General features: G+C 40.3%; 1 long non-coding RNA gene across 1 annotated transcript; it reads right to left on the bottom strand.

Moving 5' to 3' along the window:
- Window positions 1-2078: 2078 nt before the first annotated feature.
- LOC134415265 (uncharacterized) lies at window positions 2079-3826 on the bottom strand. The gene is made up of 3 exons (XR_010026993.1): window positions 3528-3826; window positions 3282-3433; window positions 2079-2509 (listed from the first exon to the last, which is right to left on the bottom strand). It is a non-coding gene; the product is annotated as an uncharacterized LOC134415265 (long non-coding RNA).
- Between the last annotated feature and the right edge of the window lie 7155 nt (window positions 3827-10981).

Below are 10981 nucleotides of genomic sequence, written 5' to 3'. Positions count from 1 at the left end.
GTGAGGCAATATACAAAGGTAATGAAGTATTACATTGTTATTGAGGAACTTCAAAATTAATCATGTCTTACACAGATGAAGAAACATTTGCCCGAAGTACCTATTTTTACAAAAATATTAGATTTCTGGTCTGCAAATTCAATATATGTGCTGGTTCTCTGCCACTGCACACATTTAATTTGGGATGTGATCTGTTTATGTCCGATAAAATCAAGTTTGTAAAAGCAGAGTGGCTCCAGCTTATCTGTTCTCATTAATGCTGAAAGACATTCAGTTCATAGGCTTTGATCTCAACTATTTAAGCGTATGTTACACAAGGAACACTCCCAGTACTAGATCCTGTTAAAATAGAGAAATATTTCATGTTCTAACCACTATAAATGACAACAGGCCAGTTAAGAGTCTTTTGTTCCAGTGCTGAAATAAAAACTTATTTAAAAAAAATTGGAGCATCACTGTTTCAAAAGAACTGGAATTCTTCTAATTAAAACAAGTGGCTTCTTTCACTAGGACACTGAAGAAGGTACAGATTGAGGACTTCAGCTTTAGAGTAAAGCAAATATGCTCTTTTTTATTTGACTGACAATACAGGGAAAATAATGCTAATTCTTGATTTTAGCCCAGAGATTTTGTCTTCCACCTCCAGACCTGCTGTTACATGAATGACAATGGTGGAAGCTCCACAGCTCTTCTCCACCAGCACACTGTAGGGGCAGGAGTTGTGACAAAAGGGCCTCTAGTGGCACTCAGGGCAGGGAAAAAATGGGAATTCAGCAGTGCTCAGCTGTTATTTCCCCCTAATTTAGACACACAGGTTGTGTAGACCTACAAATCACAATATTAAGAGTTTTTTGACACAGATTCAGTTAAATAAACCTTTGCTCCTTGCTCCACACCACAACTGTGTTGCATGGTAAGTCTCAAATACCTGTGAATTTTACCATCCACTCTGGAAAGAAAAAGAATCTAGAGGGGGAATTCAGTTTTGTATATGCAAAATAAAACTGGCACGAATCTTGTTTTATTTACATTCTGAACAGGAGTCCAATGTGTATTTTATTTGTATGGCCCAAGAGTCTGCTGAAGATTTTTTTTTTATTCGAAAAAATGACCATCAAAATAGGTTATTTTAAAGGAAGTATTTACATGGCTTAATTTTTCAAATTTGCTTTAAAGTCTGAGTAGAGTTTGAGCAAAGGCAGCAGTACCTCCTGAACATGGCATCATTATGGAGCAGCAAACCACAGTAATTTGACTATTTATTTCAGTGGTCAGAGGACTCTGCAGCCTAAAGAGGTAGGACCAAACTGACTGAAACTCTAATTTTTTTGACAGCAGATGATTTTGCAGTGCTATACAATTAATCTGCCAATTACATAACCCCAAATATTTGTGATACCTGCCCAGCTCTCAGGGGCCACTTGTTTCCTGACAGATGTCCAAAACTCTTCAGGTTCCTTCCAATGCTGTCACACCTTCAACATATTGAAAATTGGAATAAAATTCAACATATAATAAACATGACATGTAAACAGAGGAGCTATTATGTGCACACACAGAATTACCCATTCCATTCAATTAAACTATTTTCAGCTCATGTCTCAGGTGAGATATTCACATCTTTTGAGCTCATTCTGCCAAAAAATCCAGAACAGAATTTTTCTCCATTGGTGGAAGGAGGAAGAGCCTTGAAAATAGATTTTTTTTTTTTTTAATGGTGCAGAACCCCCTGAATTCTCATACATTTGTAAGGGCATTTTCCTACAGATGACCTTGCATGAGGACAGCACCTTTCAGGACTAGAACCTCCAGTCACATATTGGCTAATGCACAAGAAATATGAATACAGTAAAATGTAGCAGCTTTGTACCTCGTGATTATGTTGGGAAAAGTAGTTTTGCTTGAACAAGAAAAAAATATAATTATTTAAAATTATTTAATTTCCTGATAGCATGAATTAATTCAAATAGAATGGTGATGTGATTCAGGAGAAACTTACTGATCTGAGCTGTTTTTGTTGATTTTTGTACACTCCTAGTGTCTGTGTGAGTGGTATTCTCAAATTTGCCTTGGCCACCTTAAGTAAGGAACACCCACAGAGCCTGAGAGGAACTCATGTATATTTAACTACAAAAACCACTTTGCAGTCTTTTACTGACACCCAGTGGTCAGACAGAGAGGGTTTGTGAGAAGCAGGAGCAAAGATAAAGCAGCCAAACATCGCCTGGAGACACGTCAGAGGAGGGCATTTATCTCACTGGAGAAACAGCTGTTTGATTAACTGGATAAAAGCACACATGGAACTTAAACTGGGGCTTGCAAAATCAGCAGGTCAAGCTCTGTGCTTAGCTCAACTTGGGAAATGTCTGGTGTACTCAACAGGAACCACATCCAAAAGATGGATCTGGTCCTGCAAGAGGATATGGGGTTTTTCAGGCTTGTTCCTTCTTTTCTTGGCCCACAGCACCAGACATGAACAACCCCTCCACTGGAAAGGACACCAGAAACCCTGAAAAGAAAAACAAAACAAAGAGACAACTTACAGCATGATTGTTGCTCAGGATTTCTGAGTAAACTTTGTTTATGCATTGCAGAACCACGTTTCCATTAAAATGAAAGCTTTCTTTGGCCTTTTCCTGCACAGTAAACTGAGCTAGCTGATCAGCTAAGGCTCTGCCTTGTGCAAGCCCTGCAGCTGTCCTTGATAATAAACAGAGCTGGATGCTAACAGGCAAATCAGACTTACTCTGATTCCCAACTCAATTCCAAGCCTCTGATAAACAAGCAGCTGAAAAATTCCCTCTGCTGCTCCCTCAGCATTGGTCAGGCACAGGGGGCATCTGCTTCTCCTCTCAGCAGAGGCACCTGGCAGGCAGGACTGGGCAGGTAACCAGGCAAATGGGGGAGGAATGGACAGGGAATAAAAACATTCCTCCCTGAAATCCTTGCTGTCTGCATGAAGGTACCACGACACAAAATACAGAGATCCTCAGAGAACTATACCACAATGATGTTTTCTGCACAGCCATGATGGCATCAGTGAGGTCGGGGTTGCCACTCACAGCTCTGCCAGACTGCAAAGAAAAGGTGTGGGTGTCATTTCCATGCCAAAACACATCTGCAGTGAAACACTCTGGCAAAAGGAGAACTGGGAAAGCCTCCTGGTAGCACAGAAGACTTTAATAGCAGCTGTGGACAAAGCATGTTGTTGAGTATAGATAAATCATTTTTCAAAAATCAAATGGAAAACCCCCAGAAACAAACTTTATTGTGAAACCTACCTGGAAGCTGGGCACCAGCACACAGTTACAGCATCAGATGACCCACTAATGGCAAGTTGCTTTTTTTTTTTTTTTTTCATGAACTGTAGACCAGCCAAAACTGCTTTGCACTTCCCACATGATGTCCTCAGCCACAGGAACACGCTGATTTTCTTTGGACAGGGAAGTAACAAGAACATTAATTTATAATGCAAATAGTGAAAACACTTTTCTCCTCTTCTAATGCATTATATTACTTAAACTTACCTTTTATTCAAACTTTGTGTGTCCTTCAGAATACAGATCAAAGAAATCCGCTTTCCTTGAACTCCAAATGGGGAACGCTGTAGGTGCTGAAAACCTACTATTGCATCAGAAATGGAAATAAAAGTGCTCCCAATGACATCAAACACTAATTCCTACGGAAAATCTCTGCTGAGATGTCTCTTCCTGCCTTTCTTGCCAAACTACAACATACAGATGAATGGAAAGGCTGAGAAAATCTGGATTATTCAGCCTGGAGAAGGCTTCAGGGTCACCTCCAGCAGCTTTTTAGTACCTGAAGGGAATCTACAAAAAAGATGGAAAGGGATTATTCACAAGGGCCTGAGAGACAGGACAAGGGGGAATGGTTTTACACTGAAAGTGGGCAGGTCTAGATTAGATACTGTGAAGAAATTCTTGGCTGTGAAGGTGCTGTGGCCCTGGCACAGGGTGCCCAGAGCAGCTGTGGCTGCCCCAGATCCCTGGCAGTGCCCAAGGCCAGGCTGGATGGGGCTTGGAGCACCCTGGGATAGTAGAAGGTGTCCCTGCCCATGGATGGAGATGAGCTGTAAGGTCCTTCCAACCCAAACCATCCTGTGACGTGATGAGTCTATGAAAAGAATGACCAATGAACTGATACAAAATTTGATTTCCCATTTACACTTTTTCTTCAGCATTTGATGCATTTTAGGACCCAGAACCTCTGTTACAGTTTCACAGGTTTGCAGGAAATCAGAGATGACATTTTACAGCAAACTTTCCTCCAAAGGTATCAATGAACTTAAAGAATTCAACGCATCATTTTTTTTCTTCTTTTGCTCCTGCTCATCTTACAATCAGGAATATAAAATGTTTTTTCTTGTGTTTCTTAAAAATTCAGGTTTCCCAACTCAATGTCAGAGCACAGAGAAACCCTTTCTCCACCCCTGAAATGAAGCCCTTCTTACTTCAGCCTTGCTCACTTGCTGTCCTGCCCTTTCTAAAGACAAAGAAATAATGAGTGATGCTGTTTGGCTGCTGTTCAGCTGAACTCAGAGACACAGAGAGCGAGTGCAAGTGTTCCCAAATGAGAGGAAGAGAAAGTACTTCTAGATTGTACAAATAATCATCATTAGTTGTTGCTTCCTGTCAGCTGCTGGATCCAAAGGCTTATTTCCTCAGGAAGATGAATGAAATTGTGGAAGAATGAGGCACTCTGACAGTTCTAACAAGCCAAATTTAATCTAAAATTATTTTATTCTCATCTTTAAGAAAATGAGGCCCATAAGAGAGGTGCTGCTGTCCTATAGAATGTCACAATATCCTAACTCCTCCCTATTTCTGTCTGGAGAAAAATCCTCATCTGCAGTCTCAGAGCTGTGGCTGAGAATCTGAGCTGGAACTCCTTACCTGCTTGTGAGGTTTGCACCCACAACCACAGCACACCACAGAAGCTGTACACGTGCAAAATCACAGAAGGAGGACTCCATACAAAGCCATGAGCTGTAAGAGAAAGCACAGACATATTTTGGCAAGCTAAGTGTTCTGGTTTGCTAAGTAGGCCATGTTTAAAAAGGTTATTTTGCATATTTACAGAGGGCAAGTAAATGCAAGATAATAAGCCCCAAATCCTGAAGAAAAGCAAGACTGACCACACCAATTTGGAATCTGGCCAAAGCCCTAAATGTTGTGTTGCTCTCTTGAGTCTTTAACCATCTGACCTTTATGAATGCTGGGGCAGCACAACCTTAGCAAGTCCATGGAGCTCTGCCAGTTCCTAACAGATCTGGCCCCCAGATTACATTTATTTTCTCACAACCACTGCAAAATTCAGTAACTACTCCATGCAATTTGGCAATTTGGTAAGTGGGGGGCAGGAAAAAAAAAAATCAGCATTCAAATGGTCAGAACATCAAGTCACAGTGTAAGCTTTCCAGAGGGAGATCCTACAAGATATGTGCTGGCTAAATCTTGGCTCTGCATGAGGTCACAGTGAGGTCACATCAGAATGACTTGTGACAGAATTTTTAGTCCAATCATTCTTAACGAACGTTCACAGGTTCCTGTGAATATTTGAACTCCTTTGACTTCCAGCCTGGCTTTTTAGCCAGCAAGATGAAATGTTTAAATTTACTTCATCCTGGGGATACAGGACAGCAATATGTTTAATGTTTGCCTCACACTACACGCAGCTGATTAGCAGGATAATGCTCCTAAGTGTTGCCTTTGCTTTTCCCATTCAGACTGTGCTAGGAATTTGAGGATGCTTGGAGGGAAACCTGCCACTCTGCCATGTTTCTGTTTTGGACAGGGGCAGAAGACCAGCAAGAGAAGAGATGGGGCTGCAGAAACAAGGTTTGTGACTGGATAGCTTGGCTCCCCCTCCCTTTACTGGTGCCTCTCTCTCACACAAACCAGGCTCCATTCCAGTCCCATTTCGTGTTCCACTGCTAACTGTGCTGCAAAACAGGCTTCCAAATCCCAGTGTAGGTTTTATAAATCATGATAAGGCTGTGGAGTTAATTTTTATTTACATAACATTTCAGGCTATCTACATAAACATTTGTAAGTTGTGTGGATGAACACACTCTTCAGCAGCCCAGCAGATAAAATGCTGCAAAAAAATTCTGGGCCACAGGATGCCAAAGTCAGTGCAATAATCAGTGAGCTTGGGAGTTGTTTCTGAGGGCTTTAATTATTCCAGTGTAGGCTTTAAGTGGGTGTTAGATGCTTCAGCTGCCACCCCTGAACTGTCAAAAAGAAGCAGTGGATTCCTGACACCATTTTAATTCAGTAACTTGAAATTCAGTTTTGCTGATGGAAGGAGACATTTCCTTGCATAGGGAGCACTTGAGACATAATCCTTGCTGTGTTAGCCTTTATCACAGAATCTGAGATAACTGCAGCTTACAGTCTACAGGAGTCAAAACCTCAGCAGGCTCTTCGAAGTAAGAAGAAAAACAGAGCAAAAAGATAAGCCAGGTTACGAACTACAGGTGCTCAGGGAGTCACCAAGCAAATTCTACAAGTTATAGGGACATTTAAATCTTGGAAGATCCACTAAGTTTTAACAGAGATACATGGGTCTCAGCATTTAGAAAAAGTAGGGAATATTTCTTTCACACTGGTTGAAGGCCAGTTACCAGTGGAATTCCAGCAGGATTTTGTCCTGGGATCTATAGTTACATAGAATCATCAAGGCTGGAAAACTCAGCACAACTCAAAATATGTGGGTCTTCTATAACAGTGATTGAAATACTTCCAAACTCCCAAAGTAAACTTACAAAGTTTAAGTCTCCAAGTACTCAGATATTTCAGCATAAACTACAGGCAAGTCTGTCTAAAACCTAAGTAATTTTTTATGTGTGTAAATGCTGTATTTGTGTGTAGGCATCATTTGCAGAGCTAGAATTTAATCAGTTATCAATGTTTCCTTCCAACTGCAAAAATACAGGTTTTTCAAAGGGAGTGATTAATCACTGCTGTGGGAGGAAAGATGGAGAGATGATCAGACATTTCCTGCGTTTGACTGAACAAACTAAAATAGTGGGATTCTCTTCATATGAAACAAACATGGCAGGCCTCCATAGAAAACATGTCTTACATGAAAGCATTAATTCAACGTGCTGGCCAATAGGTTTTTTCATTAAAAAAAGGAAAAAAAGGCATTTTGCCCCCCACACAGTTTCAATACACCAAAGAGAAGTCAGACAGGGGTTTGGAGGATTCTTTTATCTGCTGAGAGATCAATAACAATAATTGGAGGCTTGAAGGCACTGCAGGGTTTTTAGTAGCTAAACTGAAAAAATGTTTCACAGCAACAGAAGAATCACAGATGGCCTGGAATGAAAGAGAAATTCTGCAGGATTTAGAATGTAGCAGATGATCACAGAACTTTCACTGCTGACATTATCATTAAGTAACTCTGATAAAACAGATTTCCAAAACCTGCTCAAAACAGTGCCCATGGTAAAGGATGTCATACAGTGAACCATTATCAGCTTTTTTCCACCACCTGTTAGAGGGACAGTGCACAACAAAGATAAACAAGCAGAGAACTCAAGATTCTCACACACAGATAGGAACTGGTGCTGTGACAAGGAGGTCAAATTTGAAGAGAAAAGCAGAAAGTCTGGCCCAATAAATGAGGATGGCAGTGAGGTACATCAGCTCTGCCAAGTTTTTGTGAACAGAAGTGTTTTAGGATAAAACTTGAACCTGATCTTTAAGAAATTACTGCAATTAAGGTCAGTGTGTGTTCATGTATTTCAGGTAAGTATGAAAGGCCTTAAGGGTCTTAAGAGATCTGAGAAAATTTTGATTTCCTACAAGCTGAGGAAAAGAGGACAAGGGAAGAGTTTACTAATGACACTTTGGAGGCAAGTGCTCACTAACTTTCCTTTTATGTGACAAAAATGTGAGAGAAAGCCCTAAATGGGAAGAGTACTTCTTACTGCTCACTAAATTTTTGTCCAAAAATGAAAAGAAAGTTATGGACCTTGAGGCCAGCCCTTTCTGCCTTTTCTATTTCTGTTATTTGAAACACACAATACACAAATCTTAAAAAAACACTACTTTACTTCTTAGTAGCTACTTGATTATTTCTTGAATCTATTTGTATATTTATAGTCACTTTTGCACCTTATGAAGCAGAGCACAGGGTTTTCTGCATAACAGTCTGGAGCAGTTAACAGTCATTACACGATGAAAAACATACACATAAACACAGTTCAAATGCCTAGATATATTTTTTCTTAAAAACATTTTTTTCCATTTTACATTATCTTAATGCAAGATAATGCTTTATTGAGAAACTAAGAAACGTATCAGGTGTCACATAAATCTGAAGTGAGAATCAACAAAACAGAAGACTTAGCACAAGGTTGCAATTAATTTAAGATTGCTGTTCATTGCCAATTTTCCCCATTTATTGTGCTTTCTCTTCCAAATGTTCCCTGTTTTTTTTCATTCCCTCAAGAGTAATTTCTGTGTTTATCTTTGCCAGAACACTCGAAATTCTGTCTACAGGCCAATATTTTTTGTTCTTCTGGGTCTGTCCTTCTTTGCTTTGAGGCTTCTCTCACTGTTTTTGGCTATATTAGCACAAATTTAAGAGCTGCACAACCTCTCTGGACAATCTGTTCAGGGCTCAGGCAGTGCCCAGAGAAGAATTTCTGCCTCCTGTGCAGGGGAATTCCTGGGCACCAGTTCCTGCCTGTTCCTCAGGTGCCATTGCTGGTGCTTTGTTGAGAGAAACTTGACAGTGATTTCTATGCAAATATTTTGGTTTAGTATTAGTAATTCTTTGATGAATTTAATAGCAACTGACACTGCAGCAAGGTTTGTGTTAAGAGTAAACCACACTCAGTCAGGGACTGGGCATCACCCTGCTAGACAAAAACCCAGTCCCTGGTCAGCCATATGGCAGAGCTTCCATACAAAAATCCTGCAGACCCCACAGAAGCTGCCAAGTACAGATCACCTGCAGCTTGAGTCAGGAGCTGACATATCAGGGCAAGTCCCATGGCAGTATTTTCAGTTAATTGTTTCTTGCTGAAATTTAGTCCAGTTTATGGCACATCTCCATTTTCAGGCTCAGGCCCAACAGCTCTAAAGCACACAGCTATGAGCATGACCATCTGCACAAACATATACAAACATGGAAAAACCAGTCCTTTCCCATCACTCAAAGACTCCATACCCTATTTTTGCATTGATTTTTTTCTGCAACATTCTCCATACTTTCTGCACCAGAATCACCAGTGATTCTTTCAAAAGGGACAAACCAACCCCAGTACCCTGCATCTTACTCTGAGGGAGAAAGGGACTCCAGTCTCAGGCCCAGAGCAGGCACACACCAGCACTCGCCACAGGGAGCAGGATAAAAGTTTCCACTATGAACACAATAATAATCTAGGGCTCAAAGAACCATATCAAGGTCACTCCATCCAAACAAAACACCCAGTTGTGAAAATACTGCTCACATATTTCACTGCCTGAAACACCCCTTGGATACAACAAGACCCAAGAGACTGAATTTAACTGCAGGTACTAAAATTTGCATGTTGGATTTTATGAATAACTTATAAGAAATAACATAAAAATAAAATCTGGTTGTACAAGACCTTGCTCACTGCAAAGTATAAAAGTAAAAAGCCTCAACTTCACACAGGTGTTATTGACTGCAGTAGAAGTGCAGAATATATTTTCTGTTTCTTATCATCTGTTATAAACATTTAAGTTGTTTCCAAACATTGCATAACGAGTGCTGTTAATGTAACATTTTCCAAGGGAAAAAGGTTCATAAGTAGTTTTCAGGAGCCTCAGTTAAAGCTGCCCATGTCCATGATCCCAGCAATATCTGAAGAGCCAACAAAAGGATGCATTTCAGGAAAGGTACACATGTTCTCCAGAGCACTGAAACACTTCCAGCATGTTGGAAATGCCCATGACAGATAAGAGCTTTCACCCCATTTGTTGAAAGCCTTTGGAAAAGACAGAGAATAGAGTTGTTAAAGGAAAGTGAGCGCTCTTTCACACCTCTTTCAGCACAGTGCCTTGGACAATGCAGCTATTTAGGAAAACAGGCTTGTATTTTCTTGTCCAGTGCTTGTTCCATTTGATCAACAGTGGATCAGGTGCAGCAAACATCTCATTTTACACCTGCGTTGGACAGAAACATTGGCCTTGGAACACCTGTTAGAGCTGTTTCAAGATCTTTCCCCTGGACACCAACTCTCTCAGCTGCTAGTAATTAGAAAAAACAAAGCAGAACTACCACATGGACACGGGCCCTGGGAGGGGGAGTGCCAAAGAAAGCAGCACAAGTTTTACGAGGATGCATGTCCCATTTTTTCCCTTGGCAGCACAACCTCAGGACACCAGGCCGGATGCCAACTGCTCCAAGTGTCAAGCAAACAGGATTTGCTACAGGTTCTTCTAAGCTTTGATCACTTATTTCTGTAAAATAACTGAGTTTGTAAATATGGTTACAGAGACATTCTGTGGGAAAAGTAGTGTTACAAATTTTGATCAAGTGGGAGATGCTGGTTTTAAAAGTTTTTTGAAATCGCAGACTTGCGTTAGAAATTATTTATTTACCATTGTAAGCTGTGTCATCTAGCTGGCCTTTATATGTTCCTGTAAAATACTTCAGAGAGCATTTTTAGATTATGAAATTAATGCATCTGTAGAGGATTATCTATTTCAGTAATGCCATCTGTGTGCAACCACAAGATTTACTGACTAGAGCAACACTTGGCCTTTCTTGCTAAGATTCAATCCAATTAGAATTGATTTCAATGGAAAAATATGATCATAACAGGAGAAGAGCCAATTAGTTATAAACCCACTACAGATAAAGGTTGAAAATTCATGATGATAAGCAATTCTGTTCCTTAACAAATAAGGATGGCAAAACTATGCAGAATGCATATATTAATACAGGACTGAGGTGTATTTAAATCCTCAGTTCTGTC

The sequence above is a fragment of the Melospiza melodia genome, chromosome 2 (assembly GCF_035770615.1).
Source record: "Melospiza melodia melodia isolate bMelMel2 chromosome 2, bMelMel2.pri, whole genome shotgun sequence".
In the NCBI taxonomy this organism is placed as follows: Eukaryota; Metazoa; Chordata; class Aves; order Passeriformes; family Passerellidae; genus Melospiza; species Melospiza melodia.
The sequence above is the reverse complement of the archived record's forward strand: the minus strand, read 5'-3'. Positions and strand labels throughout refer to the sequence as shown.